The following is a 13,166-nucleotide window of genomic DNA, read 5'->3' on the forward strand; positions in this document are numbered from 1 at the left end:
CAATATAAGCAATATATTGGGCAACTTTTTCTTGGTGCTATTCCATTTCCCCTAGCAAGTCTGCCTTAATTCTAGTAGAATTCCACCACCCCATTGATATCATTGTGACAGTCTTGAAGGGTAGTGGAGTTTGTAACTAGCAATGTGTAGAACATTGTTGCTCCTGCTGCAGATCACATGTTCAGAAATTATTCTGAGAGTCATAATACACCATCCACATCTGGCATGTTGGCCAGAGGTTACCTGGCCTGTAAAATGGCATTGCTTATTTTGCAAAAGTTATGAATTCATTCTTTTATTGTTTCCTATGAGATAGATACTAGGGAAGAGGGGTTCCCCCCCAAAAAAATAGCACAGCTGTAGAACTATGGCACATATCTCAATGGCTTCTAGGATGGGTGTGATATCACCAGCATAGTACATGCTATGACATCACATGAACTGGGAGCTGGCAATCTACAGTGAATCTGAACATCTCACACCTGGAAACAGCTAAGAAAGGTAAGTTGCTTTGTCATTTAGTCGTGTCCGACTCTTCATGACCCCATGGACCAGAGCACGCCAGGCACTCCTGTCTTCCACTGCCTCCCGCAGTTTGGTCAGGCTTATGTTGGTAGCTTCGAGAACACTGTCCAACCATCTCATCCTCTGTCATCCCCTTCTCCTTGTGCCCTCCATCTTTCCCAACATCAGGGAGTCTTCTCTTCTCATGAGGTGGCCAAAGTCTTGGAGCCTCAACTTCAGGATCTGTCCTTCCAGTGAGCACTCGGGGCTGATTTGCTTAAGAATGGATCGGTTTGATCTTCTTGCAGTCCATGGGACTCTCAAGAGTCTTAGCTGTCAACTTTCCCCTTATTTTTAAGGGAAATTCACTTATTCCGAATAGGATTCCTCACAAGAAAAGGGAAAAGTTGACAGCTATGTCAAGAGTCTCCTCCAGCACATTCAAAAGCATCAATTCTTTGGTGATCAGCCTTCTTTATGATCCAGCTCTCACTTCCATACATTACTACTGGGAAAACCATAGCTTTAACTATACGGACCTTTGTTGGCAAGGTGATGTCTCTGCTTTTTAAGATGCCGTCTAGGTTTGTCATTGCTTTTCTCCCAAGAAGCAGGTGTCTTAATTTTGTGACTGCTGTCACCATCTGCAGTGATCATGGAACCCAAGAAAGTAAAATCTCTCACTGCCTCCATTTCTTCCCCTTCTATTTGCCAGGAGGTGATGGGACCAGTGACCATGATCTTAGTTTTTTTGATGTTGAGCTTCAGACCATATTTTGCGCTCTCCTCTTTCACCCTCATTAAAAGGTCCTTTAATTCCTCCTCACTTTCTGCCATCAAGGTTGTGTCATCAGCATGTCTGAGGTTGTTGATATTTCTTCTGGCAATCTTAATTCCGGCTTGGGATTCATCCAGTCCAGCCTTTTGCATGATGAATTCTGCATGTAAGTTAAATAAGCAGGGAGACAATAAACAGCCTTGTCGTACTCCTTTCCCAATTTTGAATCAATCAGTTGTTGCATATCCAGTTCTAACTGTAGATTCTTGTCCCACATAGAGATTTCTCAGGAGACAGATGAGGTGATCAGACACTCCCATTTCTTTAAGAACTTGCCACTGTTTGCTGTGGGCAACACAGTCAAATGCTTTTGCGTAGTCAATGAAGCGGAAGTAGATGTTTTTCTGGAACTCTCTAGCTTTCTCCATAATCCAGCGCATGTTTGCAGTTTGGTAAGTTAGAGGTGGCAAATAGTCTTTCTTGATCTTTGGCAAACAGGCATTTCTGCAGCATTTATCTTCTAAATAATCTCTCCACAATTCATAGAATTGTAGAGTTGGAAAGGACCCTGAGGGTCATCTAGTCCAAACTCCAATGCAGGAATCTCTACTAGATCATACATGACAGATGGCCATCCAACCTCTGCTTTAAAAACTCCAAGGAAGGAGAGTCCACCACCTCACAAGGGAGTCTGTTCCACTGTTGAGCAACTCTTACTGTCAGAAAGTCAGAATCTCCTTTCTTGTAACTTGAATCCATTGGTTTGGGTCCTTGCCTCTGGAGCAGTGGCATCCTCCATGTGACAGCCCTTGAGATATTTGAAGATGGCTATCAGATCTCACCTCTGTCTCCTTTTTGCCAGACTAAATATACCTAACTCCTTCAAGGCTTGGCTTCCAGACACTTTATCATCTTGGTCGCACATTCCAGATGGTCAATACCCTACTTAGATTGTGGTGCCCAGAAATGGACACAGTATTACAGGTGTGGTCTGACCAAGGCAGACTAGAGTGGTACTATTACTTCCCTTGATTGGGATACTATACTACTTTGCGCTGAAAGCAACAATATAATATTGATAATTTGCATTTGCAGTAATTTGTTCAGTTTTTTCTCTGGACTTACTGTGTGGACCAGACCAGAAAGTAATAGGCCCACAACTATCCAAAAATCAGGTAAACTTTCTAGATACAGTGGTATCTCTGGTTAATAACTTAATTGGTTCCGGAGGTCCGTTCTTAACCTGAAACTGTTATTAACATGAGGTACCACTTTAGCCAATGGGGCCTCCCACTGCTGCTGCGCCGTCGCGCCATTTCTGTTCTCATCCTGAAGCAAAGTTCTTAACCCGAGGTTCTATTTCTGGGTTAGCAGAGTCTGTAATCTGAAGTGTCTGTAACCCGAGATACCACTGTACTCTAAATGACTGCCTAGAAGAGTTGGTGTTGGAATGAACTTTGGGGGGGGGGAGCAAATCTGCACTTAATCTTGAATGGTGCCCAGGATGTAAGTATTGAGCCAATTTGGAGCAGTGGCCATAGTGCTACTAAATTAAGTAAGCATGTAAATGGCCAGTTGCAAAAAAATTCCAACATGCTCACATTTGATTTCAAAATAGGATACTTCCATTAAAGGAGGAAACTGGTAAAAAGGAAGCTGAAAGCCAAAGTCAGCAGAGTCAAATCACTCCAAAACGCTTGTGAGTTGTTGAAAAACACAGTATTAGAAACTCAATTGGCGTTTATAGGGCAGTTCAGGCAAGGTACCATGAGGGCCCAGGAGACACCAGCATGGTTAATGAGCAATCAAAGAAGCGATTAGAGGAAAGGCAGCTTCCTTCTTTTGGGTCATTAGTGGAGTTCTGGCATGGAAACCAATGTTAGAAACATATGAAAGCTAGGAACTAAATGGCACCTTAAACCTTAGGTTATGGGTGCAACAACGGAATGTCTAGACATGCTTTTTTATAACGAGAATACAAGGCTGAAAATGAATCACATTGTCTACCCACCCCCCTAATATTCTTAAGAGGGTCTCTTCTCCAGTCTTCAGAAAGTAGCTGGAAGTGGGGAGGCAGAAAAAGTTCCTCCTTTCCTTCCACCTTGCAGATTTAATCTGAAATCTTAGGTGCTGTACTGCACCCAGAGCTCAGAAACTACTCGCTGTAATTAAAATTCCCTCGCGAAATGCGTCTAGAAAAAGGATGTCCAACAGGTAGATTATGATCTACCGGTAGATCACTGGACGTCTGTGGTAGATCACTGATAGATCACTGGCTCCCCTAAAAAAAGCTCGACATTTTTTTTGCCATGCACCCCACCCCCCAAAAACAGGGCTTTCCTCCTCCCTAAAGAAAGCTCAACAACTTGACCTGAACCCCCCTAAACAGTTTTTAACTGTGAGCAGATCACAGTTTCTTGGGAGTTAGCCACCCCCGTCTAGAACAATGGGAGTTTCAAACATTGATGGATACCTTCGTTTAGTACGTGCCCTACTGTGCTCACTGAAACCTCAGTGCCTGCTGCCACCAAGTCTTGCTGCAGCTCTTTTGCAGTCACTCAAGGGTTTTTCCCAGCCTGCCTTCTCAGAAATCTGGTTGCTGCTGCAGTTTGCTTCCTTTTTTTGCCCCATCCAGGTAGTGTAACCACCGTAACTTTGAACTTGGGAACTATGCTTCCAACGGTGTCTCTAGGAACATTCAGTGCCTTTGCTGTGTTCTTGTATCCTGCTCCTTGTTTGTGATGGGTGATGTTCTTTGCTCTTACCTTCTTGAGCCATTCTCTTGACTTAGCCATATTTCTAACATGCATCCAAATTTGACACCGCAACCCCCTAGCCAGCTCAGGTATTTCATGTGTTGCAGCTCAAGCACACCTGGTGCAACTAATGAAGCCCTTGATTCGTTGCATCAGGTGTGCTTGAGACAACACCTGTTGTATTTATGCTGTTGTGAGGGATTATATCCAGGGGAGTTGAATAATAGTGAGATTGGAGAAGCCAGTATAAGTTGCAATTTCAGCTGCATTTGGGGAAACCACTTGAAGCATCTGTTGTGTGGAGCTATTTCAATTGCTTGTGTTTGATTTGCTCATTGCAAACAGCTGGAAGTCTGTGAATTCTGATGATAAGCCTGATTTGCCATGGGGGTTGAATCATTTCAATTGCAGCTGTACATGTTGGCCTTATTGGGTTCTATTTAGGATAAATGAGTCATCTTGGATTAAAATAGTAACAGAATAAAGAAGACTTCAAACCATAATATCAGTTACTTCAGGCATTTCTTCAAAAAGTTATTCAATTAAAGGGTATCTGAAAAGATAGGCTTTTCTTTTAAAAATGTGTTCCAAAACAGTTTCAGCTTGTTTGAACCATCAGTGACTGACTTTGATCTGTATGGACAAGCTTTGGCTTGTTGTCCAGGGCTCAGTGATGAGTTGAGACAGTCTTACTTCAGCTCTGGTGTTGATCAGTTGGCATCGTTGTACTCCCGTTATTTTATTGTCATATTGGTGGGAATACACAAGTTAACTATTTTACTAAATTGTTACTGTGAATCTGACATGTACTAATATATTTTCACTAAAGACTTGCTGCAAAAGAAAAAAAAATGTGTTGCTGTAATTTTTTCAGTAAAATTGGTCACTAGAATCATTTGTTGACCCATCTAGTTGGGATGCATTTAAGATAGGTTAATGTCTTCCAAATGCTCTTGAAAAGCATTTGTTGTAAAGTATAAATAATGGAAGAATAAAAGTTTTAGACCCATTTGATGTGGGTTATTTTTTCAGATTTTTTTAATATGTATTTTGTTGTAATGTTCAAGAAATGAAGTATTAACAGGAATTATTTCAAAGTGTTAATTCCATCATGTAACTGCAAGCTATCACTCCACTTTGGAACACATTTTAAAAGGAAAAGCCTGACTAGAAATAATACATTTCTTTGGAAATGGTTAATATTATTATTTTAATCACTTTCAAAAATTTCAAATTATGTATCTTTAAAATTTAAAGTTAGTCAATCGTGTGCCATATATTAAAGCCTATGGGGTAAGATAAAACATTAAAATTTTAGATTTGAACTTTGTTTTGATCATTCAACAAGTGTACAAAATATTAAGAGAATTGGATGACATGAGGTAAAAAGCCGAATCACTTGATATGGAATGACTCCAATATAAAATGGTACAGTAAAAGTCCCTGGATCACTTGACATGGAATGACCGGAGAGTGTCAACAAGCATATAGATAGAGGTGATCCAGTTGACATAGTGTACTTGGACTTTCAAAAAGCTTTTGACAAAGTACCTCACTAAAGACTCCCGATTCTAGATTCATGTAGGTAGCTGTGTTGGTCTGACGTAGTCGAAATAAATTAAAAAATGAATTGTCCAGTAGCACCTTTGCTGGTCTCTAAGGTGCTACTGGACAATTTTTCATTTTTATTTATTTATAAAGACTCCTGAGTAAGCGTAGCAGTCAGGGAATTAGAGGAAATGTCCTCTTGTGGATCAGGAATTGGTTATGTTTTAGGAAGCAAAGGGTAGGAATAAATGTACAGTTCTCCAACTGTAAAGATGTAGACAGTTGAGTCCTTCAAGGACTGGTATTACAACTTGTGCTTTTTAACTTGTTCTTAAACTATCTAGAGTTAGGGGTGAGCAGGGAAGTGGCCAAGTTTGCTTATGATACAAAATCATTCAGGGCCATTAAAATAGAATGAGAGTGTGTTGAGCTCCCAAGTGAATGGGCAGTAAAATGGTGCATGTTGGGGGAAAAGTATTAATTTTACATATACACTCATGGGGTCTCAACTAGCATTGATGAACTGTAATAGATAGCTGAATGAAGATGTCAACTCAGTGTGTAGCAGCCACGAAAAAGGCAAATTCCATGCTAGGCATTGATAGAAAATAATTATAAACGCCAATATCATAATGTTTTTATATAAATCTATGGTGCAACTGCATTTGGAACAGTGTATATACAGTTCTGTTCACTTCACCTCAAAAAGGATATTGTAGAGTTTGAAAAGGTTCAGAAAAGGGCCACCAAAATGATCAAGGGGATGGAGTGACTCATCTATGAAAAAAATCTGCAGTGTTTGGGACTTTTTAGTTTAAAGAAAAGGCAAGTACGAAGTGACATGATAGAAGTTTATAAAAGTATGTATGGCATGCAGAGAGTGGCTAGAGAAAAGTTTTTCTCCCTTACATAACACTAGAATCTGTGAGCATCCAATCAAGCTAAATGTTACATGATTCATAACAGAGAAAAGAAAGTATGTTCGCACAGTGCATAAAATATGGAACTTGCTCTCCACCCAATCTCAAACCATATGAGGGAAGGGTGCTTTGGTGCTCAAATCCTGCTCCCTGGCTTCCCACAGGCATCTGGTTGGCCACTGTGACAATAGGATGTGGGACTAAATGGGCCATTGGCCTTAATCCAGCAGGCTCTTAGGTTCCTTAATGATAATTTTGGTGATGAGAGTTGTGGGATTAATAATGCATGAAACTGAAATTTCTTTATTTACTTCAAATGTATATAATTCTGATATTTACCATGTTTCCTTGTATTTGCCTGTTATTGGAAGAGTATTACATCTAGTTATATTTTATCCAATGGAAAGTATGGGTTGAATGAAAAATCTGAAGTGTGCAAAGTGTGTACATTGTATGCAACTAATACAAGTAATTAACATAGAAATCAAGCTACAGTGTGTTTCTATAGTGTTGTTTAAATTATTACACACACATAAACACACAAATGTAGCTTCCCTTGAAATATTTTTGCTTTGAAATTACAACAGTTGAAAAAACCCAAACACATTTGTCACATTTTTATTTGACTTTTTATTTCCAATATTTCCAGCATTCTTTCCTATGTATTTTCAGACATGTTCCTGTAAACATAAGGTGTAAAAAAATACTCTGCAGTGATAACTGTTTTGTAAACCACTTTATGAGGTCTACTTAAAAAGCAGTATATAAACACCTTAATAAAATGGAATAACTTGGAACCTCAATAACTACTTCAGAAAGAGTATGTTATTTTCTGATTGGCTGTGATAGCTGCTGAAAAAGAGTTGGGGTTTTTTTTTGCTATGCAACTGATTTCAGTAGAGCTTAACAGGGTAATAGTGACCAAGTCCACTCAGAAGTAAGTTCCACTGCATACATTGGGGCTTACTCCCAGGTAAGCATGTGTAGGTGTGTAGCCTAAATGTCTCCTTTGGTTACATCAGACTAAATCCATGCAAGTATTCCACATTTTAAAGCAGTATATATGGAAAAGAAATTTTAGCACCACTACCTACTGTATGAACTCTAGACAGCAAGTATTGTCTAAACTACACCTTACAGTTACACATTTAAATATTACTAATATAGATTGTATTAGGGCTGGGTGATGTCAGCTTTTCAACATCGCAATGTATCACCAGCCAAAGATTTGCGATACGACTATACATTGCAATGTTGAAAAGGAAGGGATGCAACAGACACACACAGCAAGCTGGGAGAGGGTAAGGACAAGCACTGTTTCCCTGGTTTGCATCCCTCACTAACCTCCCCAGTGCTACAGTCCCTTCCCCTCAGGGCAGCCTATTTCCGGAGGAGCAGATTTCTCCTCTGGGCTCTGGTGTGCTCCCGCTCAAATTCACCGCTCCTTCACCCCCCGCCTGATTCTCTATGTTCCTTCACCCATCAACCCCCCAATTTCAAGCATCCTTCACCCCCTGCCTGATGCTCCATGATCCTCCACCCACCCACCACCACCCCGATTTCAAGCATCCTTCACCTATCCACCCAATCTCAAGCCCAGGCCGGGGGCTCTTGTTCCTCCTGCCAGGCGCTGGGAGCGGAGGGACTCGGGAGCAGTGGTGGTTTTACTCGTGGTATACCGCCTGGTGAAGCCTCCACCGTGCTCTGGCCCTCATTTCGCCCAGGCCTAGATTTGATATTAAACTACATTCTAGATAGAAGGTGCAATTACTATATTCAATTAAAATACCCTATGCATTGCACACATTTTGTCACTGGATTCAAACTTGTCTATTCAAGTTTTAATTTTGTTGTGTGGTATACACCTCTGAATCCTGGATGATGATTTTAGGATACTAGTTCATTATTATATCACTTAATTTAAAATGCTGCCTTTCAGACAAGAGACTGAACAATTTTTAACATGAGTTTTTTATATATATAAAAAAGGTAAGATATACCTCATGCACTTTTATGTGCTACAATAATACTGTTACAAATATTTTACCTGAGGGTACTATTTTTATCTTTCCTGGGGTTCCTCTTTAACATAACATGCAGTTATGTTAAAATAAGCACTACTATGATAGATAGGATAAGTGGGCAAGAAATGGTGGAGAATATAATTACACTTGACCACTGAAATACTTGAGTTACTATCTATGAAGGAATGAGGGCCATAAACTTAATGACCCGTGGAGTTGCGTTGGTTAGAGCTGTAACTAACCAGATTTACGGTCAAGCTTCGCGATTTATGGCGCCCAGCACTCTTCTTCTGTGTGTCTTCGGCCACTTCAGCAGAGTATAGTCACAGCAAGAATTGTGGCAGTCTGTGTGTATTTGTCACAATAAATTGCAGGACACTGCTTCTTCTATTTCTAAGAAGCTTTATTCAAGCAAAACAAAATCTTGACCAGGAGAAGCTAGCTGCATTGCTACTTCTCTTCACACGGTCAAAAGCAAAAATAACTCCACCTCACTCTAACTCAAAACCAACTCCCACTCCCAACAAACGCACAAAGACAGAGAGCTCATAAATAGAGGCGTCACACCCAGCGTAAGAACACATATCCTGTGGATTGTTAACCCTTTGTTAAACAGAATCCCAATACTACCATCAACTTAGTGACTTAACATCTCATCTCATGCAATGCTTGTGCACTGAAGCTTACACAGGCTGGGTGCAGTAGGAGAACAGATACAGGTAGATCTCTTACTTGAGGGTTATGTTCCTGGCTATCACACATCTAAGCAAAATTGTGCAGAACCAGAACAACCCCTGGAATGGCCCTGCACAACCATCTACCTTTCTAAAGACTGTGCTGAGTGGGCATTGTCAAGAAGGAGGGGAGGAGTTGACAGCGGACTGCTTGCAGCTGTCTGGGAGAAATGCAAGCCTCTTCGTTGCTGACTGCATGCTAACTCATGCTGTACTTCTCTACTTTGGGCAGGCGTGTTCATGACATTAGCATTTCTGTTTCTTATCTTAAACAAGATAAATGAAAAGTATAAAAAGCAAATCAAAGCTTGTATGGTACTTCCTGTTAACTTGGTTACATTTCTTTATTAGTGACATACCAAAATGATGTATGAATAGCCTCTGTTATCACTATATAAGAATAAGTTAAGTTTTTGTAATTTTGTTTTTACTTTGTCCTGTGCATTTAGCATTTCTAGAACCTTGAAACACATTCTTTGTCTTATGGTATACATTTATATCTTTATTGTTTGTAAAGATCCTTCTTCTTGCCCTCCCAGAATTGTTTTTGGTGACTAAAATTAAGCCAATGCATGAGAGTTTGCCGAAGTGGGCTGTTATGCATCAAATAGGATTTTTCAACCAGAATCTTGAAAGAAGGAAACAAAAGAAATATTCAGTAGGTCAATGCACTTCTGCTGTATGCCAAGTTGTCATTTGCTTGTCATCTTTTTGTTCTGACAAAATTAGTACACATCTTCTGACTGCTGCATTGAGTAATTGCTTCACTGTTTATGCGTTTAGTAACTGCTATGCTGTTTATGAATAGTCTGAAATTCTTAGATTTTCCATCCACAAGCATTTAAACATTGCTTTTTAGCACTGATACTGTCCATAGACTTGTTGTTACCTTTTTATCCCTCTGCAACGTAGGTAGGCTATAGTTAACATTATGCAGATCTGTGTAATTAAATTTTAAAATAAAAATATATGCTTTACATTTCAAAGAAAAAGGGCTATTACAGAAGAAGAAAACATTATTGTTCTAATCCAGGTTCAGGCTCTCTGCTAAGTGAGTAGTTAAGGTAGGGTTTCCATATGTCCAGATTTTCCCAGACACTACCGCTATTTCAGGGGTAAAATTTCAGTCCGAGGGGATTTTTAGAATTTGCAAAAATGTCTGTGTTTTTTTTAAAAAAAGAAGAGAAAGGCAGCACCCAAATTAAATATGGCAACCATGAAGTTGCCCCTACAAGAGAAAACTCTGGTTCCCTCTTGGGAAGCTTGGCAATGGCTGGCTCCCCTCCAGCAGGGTGCAGGTACTCTAGTGACTCAGTTCCTAAGTACGGCCATGGGCCCCGAGCAAGCAGTCTGCTTCAGGGCCCCTCCAGGAAGCCAGACACTGTGTTTAATGTATCAAATTGTGGCAGGTCACATGAGGCCCTGGAGAAGGGGTTGAGCAGCACCATGGCAGTAGCCACTGAGAGTAGACGAAGCAAGGCAGTGAGAGGCTGGCGGTGGCTGCGTTGGAGACCCAGTGGAGGGAAGGGAAGATGAGCAAGGCTGAGGCAGTGGTTCCCTCCGGATTGGACTCCCAATTTTCCCCCTCCTTCCTTCTTTTCCTCCCCCCCTTTTCCACCCCTATCGCGCAGTTTACACGACCCAGAACCCCTACATTATTCCCTGCTTTCGTTCTGCATGATAGCGTGGCGATAATATACCTCTCCTGATTTTTGTGGTGTCTTTTTCTCTTTGGTTGAAATCATGCGTCTATTCTATTTTTTTTTATTCTCTTGCATGTGGCAAAGGTGAAAGATCATCTGATCCAGTGGTCTGCTAGTTAATTCTTGTTGTTTGTGACTGAGGGAGCATCAGAAAGGTGTGGAAGATAGAGGGGTATGTGTGTGCGTGGATATATATTTGTATATTACACACACACAGAGAGTTTTTAAAATTGCAATTTGTAGTTAAAAGTAGAAGTCAGCAAATGTGTCCTCTTTTTTTGCTCTTCAAAATATGGCAGCCCTAATTAAGGAGTTATTAACTATAATTTTTCTGCAGTGGTGGCACTATCCTTCCTACCTGCATATATTGGAGGGGATCTCTAAAAGGCATAATGTAGCCCAGTGTTTCTCAACCTTTTCCCGACCATGGCCCCCTTCCGACTTTGTTACCTTCCTGTGGGCCCCCTGTCCTACTGGTTGAAAGGTAGCTATTTAAATGTTTTGTTTGTACATAGAACATGTTTTATAATTTATACAAAATACAATTACATAAAAAACGTATTTCTCGATCAATGTGACCCTTGTGCTTGATGACCACAAACAAGCTTTTTTTCATCCGGTTCTATTGCTGTGAGGGATAACTGAAGATCACCTCTGTCCATTATGTTAAGGCGAATCCATGTTAGGCTGAGTAAATAATTCACACAACTGAAACCTCATTCTTCCAACTACAGAGTAGGAAATGACATGAAAAACAATTTTGCTTTATCCCAAAGGTATGCAAACTTTTAAGATATTGTACTCTTTATCCCAAAATGGTGTTTTCTTGACTGAAAGTTACTTTGGCTGCTATGTCACTCTGTGCTTCAACTACCCAGGCCGAAATATCCATGTCCAGTAGATCATGCAAACAAACTTCCTTATCATTATAAAGCTGCTTCAAATGATTCACATACATAATTATTTCATCATCTTTCAATTCATCACTAACTGCTGCCAAAGAGGAAAACTGCAAATTCTCGACATCCAATTGGTGGTATACAGCTTGACTTTTCCAAGAAACCCTGTAATAATCTCCTTGCTTGAAAAAGGTCACAATTCCAGAGACATTTCTACTAAGACCAGAGACATTTCTACTAAGTATAGTAGATAAAGAAATACCAAACAAATTAAGAGAAGTTTTCCTGTATGCAACTGCAGCGGCTCGAATACTAGTGGCAAAAGGCTGGAAAGATCAGGAAGTACCAAAAATTTCAGACTGGCAAAGTAAACTACAAGAATTTGTTGAGATGGCCCTTTTAACTAACAATCTTAGAGGAGATACCAAGCAAAAATTTGTGGGGGAAATGGGATATATATAGGAGATATGTGCAAAAATATAATAATGATTTTGCTACCATGCCAGCTTTTGCGTGATAAAGGAAGGTTAAAGAGTTGGGAAAAATTATGGAGGTATAACATTCTAAGAATGTATTGGAGAGTATATGTACGAAGGTCTACTGTTTTGAAAACATTCAACATTAAGAAAAGTAGATGCAAAGGGATTTGACAGGAAGTCAGATTTGAGAAATAAGCGAAGTTTTTTTTCTTTTTTTCTTATTGTATTTTCTTCACTCCATGCGACACGGGACTAATTAAGAAATGTGAGATCAAAATACAAACAAAACAATATTGTATGTAATTTCATTTTGTAATTTTATTTGTCAATGGTTGGATCAAGATCTTTTTCTTTGTAAAACAAAATTATTTAATAAAAATTTATATGCAAAAGAGAGAGAGAGGTCACAATTCCTGCCCTGTAGTTGTTTGTTCAACAAACTGAGCTTTTTAAAGACATCAAACAGGTAAAATATATCACATTTAACAGAGGTCATATTTTCTTGCCTCTGAAAAATGTCACAACTTAGTCCCACAAAGCAACAAAACGACAGCCAACAGACTTCTGTATGCAATAATAAGCATGTGAAGTCTTTGTCATTTTCCTCACAAAGCTGTCGAAACAGACACTCTGTCATGCAAATATCTAACATAAGTATTGCTGTGTTATCTGGTAAACACGATTCATCAATTTGCAAAGCAAACTTCTGAACTTTTAACTACGAGACTAGTTGGTTTTCAACATCTTCTGCCATTTTGTCAATATGCCTCGACACTGATGTATTGCTCAAAGGGATGGATTTGATTGCCCTATAGTGTGCG

General features: G+C 39.8%; 1 protein-coding gene across 11 annotated transcripts in view; it reads left to right on the top strand.

Annotated features, from left to right (window-relative positions):
* The window catches only part of LOC117039784 (zinc finger protein 711-like), a 63,665-nt gene that overhangs the window by 16,719 nt on the left and 33,780 nt on the right, over nucleotides 1-13,166 (top strand). The window contains exon 1 of one of the 11 annotated variants that reach the window (XM_033136977.1): nucleotides 201-501. The exons of the other annotated variants lie outside the window; for them this stretch is intronic. The gene's annotated coding sequence lies outside the window, so the exon portion shown is untranslated. Of the gene's footprint in view, nucleotides 1-200; nucleotides 502-13,166 lie in introns of those variants that run through there. 11 annotated transcript variants of the gene reach the window in all.

The sequence above is a fragment of the Lacerta agilis genome, chromosome W, assembly GCF_009819535.1.
Source record: "Lacerta agilis isolate rLacAgi1 chromosome W, rLacAgi1.pri, whole genome shotgun sequence".
NCBI classification, from domain to species: Eukaryota; Metazoa; Chordata; class Lepidosauria; order Squamata; family Lacertidae; genus Lacerta; species Lacerta agilis.